The sequence below is a fragment of the Neophocaena asiaeorientalis genome, unplaced genomic scaffold (genome assembly GCF_003031525.2).
Source record: "Neophocaena asiaeorientalis asiaeorientalis breed wild unplaced genomic scaffold, Neophocaena_asiaeorientalis_V1.1 scaffold460, whole genome shotgun sequence".
In the NCBI taxonomy this organism is placed as follows: domain Eukaryota; kingdom Metazoa; phylum Chordata; class Mammalia; order Artiodactyla; family Phocoenidae; genus Neophocaena; species Neophocaena asiaeorientalis.
This window is the reverse complement of record NW_020172461.1, coordinates 437,172-443,171: the sequence shown is the minus strand read 5'-3', so window position 1 is coordinate 443,171 and position 6,000 is coordinate 437,172.

Here is a 6,000-nt window from a genome sequence, read left to right as displayed (position 1 = left end):
CTAAAATGTCAAGCATCATTGTTAAATCATTTCTAAATACTAGTAGGCTGGAATGCCTTTTCATATGCTTTGTTTGCTATTTTTAGTTCTTTTATTTGTGTTTCAGTTTATGACATTAACTAGTTTCGTACTGCCCTTGTGAATTGTCTTTATCCTTAAGTCTTAAAAGTACATATAAACCATTTATGCAGATGGTAGCTATATTCCTATGATGCAACTATTTGTCAATTTTATGTTTACAAATAATAGCTCATTTTCTTTATATTTTCTCCTAATGCCAGAATGTTGAACATGTAGAACCAATCCTCTCCTATTTTCATTCCTCTATTGATCGTATGGATTATCAATTCCCTTTTATGTTTTAAATCTTTCACATTTATTTTTTTATAGTACATTAGGATTTTTTTTTTCATCTATAATACGAGATGAGAATCTAAATTGATTTCTGTTTAGGTTGCCAGGCATTTATCCTGTTACTATTTACTGAAACTTTTTTTTCTTCCATATTAACGTCTAAGATAGCCTTTACTTAATTACTACAGATTATAAAACAATTTCTGGGATTTCTTTCTCTTTTTTTTTGCTGCACCAATGTGGCTTGCAGGATCTTAGTTCCCTGACCAGGGATTGAACCCGGGCCACAAGAGTGAAAGCTTGGAGTACTAACCACTGGACCACCAGGTAACTCTCCTGGGATTTATTTTCTTTATTACTCTGATCACCTAACTCCTTACTGTCACTGTATTTATACTTTTGCTGCTTTATAATACAGTTCATTTTCTGGTAAAGCTATATACGTAAGAATTTTTCCTCTTCTACACTTTGATATTTTTGCTTGGTGATCTTTCTTAATTAACTTTTGAATTGTTCTACAGAAGTCAGCATTGGGTTTATAAAAATCATGAAATTTTGTGGACTCAAAAATAACCATACTTAAGAATCCGCCTGCCAATGCAGGGGACACGGGTTTGATCCCTGGTCCGGGAAGATCCCGCATGCCGTGGACCAACTAAGCCCGTCCGTGCGCCACAACTACTGAGCCTGCGCTCTAGAGCCCGTGTGCCACAACTACTGAAGCCCATGTGCCTAGAACCTGTGCTCTGCAATAAGAGAAGCCACCGCAAGGAGAAGCCCGCACACCACAATGAAGAGTAGCCCCCGCTCGCCGCAACTAGAGAAAGCCCGCACGCAGCAACGAAGACCCAATGCAGCCCAAAATAAATAAATAAATTTATTTTTAAAAAATAATAACCATATTGCAGTGGATATAAAATTCTGAGGAATTTTCTTCATCAGATGGAAAAATGAAACTGGATAGGAGAATTTCTCTTCCACAAAAATCTAAGGTAAAGAACAAACAATAGATTAAAATCATCAGAAAGTAAAAATGTAGCCACCAAAAAGAGAAGCTCAGGGAAAAAGAAAAAGAATAATTCTGCAAGTAAAAATAATTAGATTTTAAAAACCGCACAGAAATCCAACATATTGCTTAAAGAATCACTCATAACTCACAATGTACTATTTGAGGTTCTGCATGGAACCCTTATTCTGCTCGGAGGCAACTCAACTTCCCTGAGTCTCGGTTTTCTCAAATGGAAAATGGAATGAAAAATATTTGTAGAGCTGATGTAAATACATTTTAAAGCTCTTAGAGGGACTTCCCTGGCGGTCCAGTGGTTAAGACTCTGAGCTTCTACTGTAGTGGGCGCAGGTTGGATCCCAAGATCCCACATGCCGAGGCAGTGCAACCGAAAATAAAAAGCTCTTTAGAATGGCTCCTTCCTCGGGGTTAACCATAAGTGGTAACTCTTTTCTTCATTTTCTCCATATAAACCTAAATGAGAATATTACATGTCTTTTTCTATAAACTGGTTTGAAACTGTAGCATCTCACTCTTGATAGCTGACTGACAAAGTCAACTGAATTGGTGAGAACCTAGAAGAGTGAAAGATAGGTATGATCATATCAAAGACATGTTTGATTTATATTCAGTCAGCACAATGGCTTAAATCAATATCTGAAATTGAAGGGAATCTCCTAGGCTGGAATGGGAAAAACATACTGTATTCTTTTGCTGATTCTGGCGCCTGGCACTTCTCCCTGCTTTCCTGGATCTATTCTTTGGCTTCCATTTCACAGTACTTTCCTTCTCCTTCAGGGCTGAAATTTCCAGGGAGCCCTCCTCCTTCACTCCCTTTCCTTGCACTGCCCTCTCCTACTTGCACAGCTACCTCCTGTTCTGTTGTGATTTCTGGTTTAAGTTTTCCCAGAGGAACACAAATAGAAAGTAAAAGTTGAATGATATTTTCAGATTTTATAGGAACACATATAAGAGAAGTCTTCCTTTTTTATGTTGAATACTTTTGAAACGTGAGGCCCCACATAGTTCAAAGGAAGCAGAAAGCAGGGTCCAGTAACTGGGTGGGCTACAAAGCCCTCCCAGGAAAAGAAGCCCCTGCTGGTCAAGTGTAACAGGGCCAGAGACCAAGTCTGGCAGTCTTCTGGCCTGTGCAGATGTGCTCCTTTTAGGGAATTTTCCTCCAGAGCTGATCAGAGGTTCTTTCCTGGCAGGAACTGACCCTAATATTGGAATAAGCCTCTTGCCATAGTCTTTGTTACGAAGAGAACAAGTCTTCAACTTCAGTCAGGGCATGGCTTCTTTGATCTAGGAGCAGGTATGGTGAGAGAAAAAGGAGCCAAAAGGAGGTTCCTTCCTCCAACCTGCTGGGCAGACCCAGGGCTCCTGATTAATGATCTGATCCACATACTGACACTGGGAGGTGGGTAGGCCCTGAAAATCTCAGGGTAAAAACCACAACAGTATATCTGAGTACAATCTCATATTTGAGGGTGCACTAAATTTCTCTATTAACAGTAAATTCCCAGTTTCACAAATTCATTTTTTATAACGGATCTTTTAACTTTATCATTAGAAAAATACGTTCATTGTAACTTTGCATAAGGACTGCAACAGCCCCTTCTACCCCTGACACAGTAGTAAAAGGTCGCAGTCCTGCTCCATGCCAGCCTCCAAATCCCTTTTTATCACTGGATGCCACAATACTCAAGGATCATTTTACACTTCCCAAGTCCATCTTTCCCTCTTCCGTCACCCATGTTTCAAAGACTAACTCCATGGCCAAGGTTGCAAAGCTCCTTGGAAGAAACCCTCAAGCAGATTAGGGAAAAGAAATTCAGTCCCCAGCCTGGATAGCTCTTTCCCTTCACCCTCACCTGTGGCAAAGGAAGGCCAGATGACCATGAGAGGGGCCTGCTCTAATTCTTCTCATAGGCTTGCAGAATTAGTCCCTCAGAGTGGGAAGGATCGCAAACAGGACAAGAATCTATAATCTACTCAGGATGGAGAATACCCTAGGAGACTCTTAGAAGGACAGTATTAAAGAGGGCATGCAGGAATTTGGGTCCTTCCACATTACAGATTAGTTACCTTGCCCAGGACAGGGAATTAGCAGAGATCCCTGCGAGCAAGTCTCCCCAGTTCGTGCTACAGGTTCCATGAAAGAATAACTTTAAAAACCGGATGAAATGTTTGTGTCAGATGCTTCATCCACAGAAAACTGGGAAGGTACAGGAAGATCCACAGCACAAATCCATAGTGATGTCAGCCTCTGTTGACAGCCTAAACCTACTAGAAATTAGAGCAGTGTTTATGGATAAAGTGGGTAGTGAAACTCAGAAGAACAAGTCAGATACTGGTCAGATCCTAGAGAAGAAACTGAGGCTTATGCATGAATTAAGGAGACAAAAGACAGTCCACCCATGGAGGAACGCAAGGACCAACAGAGTCCAAAGATAGAAATTCCTGTGATGGCAGGGCCCCTCCTCCCCCAAAGAAAGGTAAGGGCTGAGTGTCACATCCTGCAGCCTTCAAGCAGGTGTGAGGGCCCAAGTACACTGACCATCCATGCCATTTGTTCTACCCAAACTTCACTACATGCTTTCCAAGAGGTACACACCTTTACCTTTGCTGCCTAAAAACTTCCACATGTCTAAGAAACTGGATTCTTCTTGTACTGAAGGTAGACTCATGAACTGTTTTTGCCTTTTGGCTGATTCCCTGCATACTGGTTATATTTAACCTTAAATACACTTGCTACATGCTGGCTGTCTTCTGCCAACCTGCAATGTTTCAAGTACACAATACAAAAAAATGAGGAAAACTGCTACAAAAATTTAATACTGTTTGTCATAGAAAGACTAGTCCAGTGAGCTTCCATGCTACCCAATGAAAAGACAAGTGATCTTGGATTAGACCAGTGGAAAGAGTGCTACACTTTATAAGCCCATAAATTGAATCATATACACCTTATACATGTATTTCTTTTGTATACTTTTCAAAAGATTCTGTTTTTAATAAGTTAAAATGTGTCCCATTGTAGCCACTTAAGGTAGTGCCAATGGTGCCTATATTATCTGTCAGTTGAAGACACGAGCAGCCCCACAAACTTGACAGGGACCAAAGGCAAAAAAAAAGGGTGTATTCAGAAACGGTTGTCTAAGTAGACCAGAACAATCAATCAGAAGAGAAACCCCACCTGGTCTTCTGCCCTATATATCTGATCATTATGTTATTGTGCCCTTACTGTCTAATGATATAAACTAACTTTTCATCAGAGAAAGAGAAATACTTCATTTTTTACTCCAAGGAGTAGCTGATCCAAATGGTCCATCTGGGAAGAGTGGAAAGGCTAAAAAATTTTTTTAAAATAGCTTAATTTCTTAGCAGAGCCATATGAGCAGGGTTCATTCATTATTTTTAATGTCTGGGGGGTTAAAATAGAAGATCTCATATATTATGCTATTGTAGGTCACATACCTGGGAAAGCAGACTCTGAGACAGAGATAAGCATGCAAGGAGTTTACTGGAGAATGCGTGGATCAGTCATTGTGGCAAAGAGAATTTGAGCGGAAGTTGAGCTTGCAGTGCAGTCACAGCAGGGCTTTAGCCAATCCCAAGGGAGCTCTGACTCTGGGATGACCCTGTGGAGGTAGAGAGAAGGGGCCAGGCCTTTATATCCCCACATTGACAGGTAATTGGATGCAGCCTGACCCAGGAGGGGGAAATAACTTTGGGCTAAATGAGTCACTTTAGCCAAGAGCAGTTTCCAGAGAAGACCTGCATGCTGTCAGCATGAAGCTCTATCAGCAGCTAAAGGGAGTAAGTTCTCAGGTCTTACAGGGAGCTGTGAACGGTGCATCAGATGTCTATTATAAATGTCTTTTTGAAAAAGAAGTTTTGGGCTTTTTTTTTGTTTGTTTGCTTTGTTGTTTTCTCTCTTCCTTTTTCTTCTTTTGTATGGTCATACTCAAACTTTCAGCTGGGTCCATAATTTGCAAAAATGTCTAACAAGAGTGTGATGGACAAAGTATACTCTGAAAACAGTGGCCCTCTGATGTTTATTATAAGCAGTTTATGGATGTGATATTTGTTGTCTCTACCTGAGGGCGTTATAATAGCAGATGGGGTAACTGGATTGGGCACCTTCCCTGTGAATGGGAAAGATGTAGATACTGGGAAACCAAGGATGGAATGTAGGAGGACACATTATCTGTCTTCACAGCCCTTCCCTAAGAACTGCCCTCCAGCCCTGATATCTGGACCTGGAAGCTATGAATGATAAAACCAGTGTGAGCCAATCAGAAAGCTAATCTTAAGAATCTGACTAAAGAAAGCCAGAACCTGAGACTCAGGAGCTGAGTCACATGAATGAGAATGTTCTAAGGTTGCTGGAGTTTATACAGTTCTTACCTCTTCTCAGGCTTTATTGTTTAACTTCTACTTGAATTCTGTGAGCTATCACAGTATTCCTGGAATAATCACCTTGCAGCTCATATCAGTGCAGACTGTCACATCTTCTTAGAAGTATGTGTGTACTTTTTGAGGACATCATGATGTCCCTTTAATAATAAAAAGATACAATTTTAAAATGTTTTATCATAGATTATCCATTTAAAATTTTCTATTACAAATGTATACTG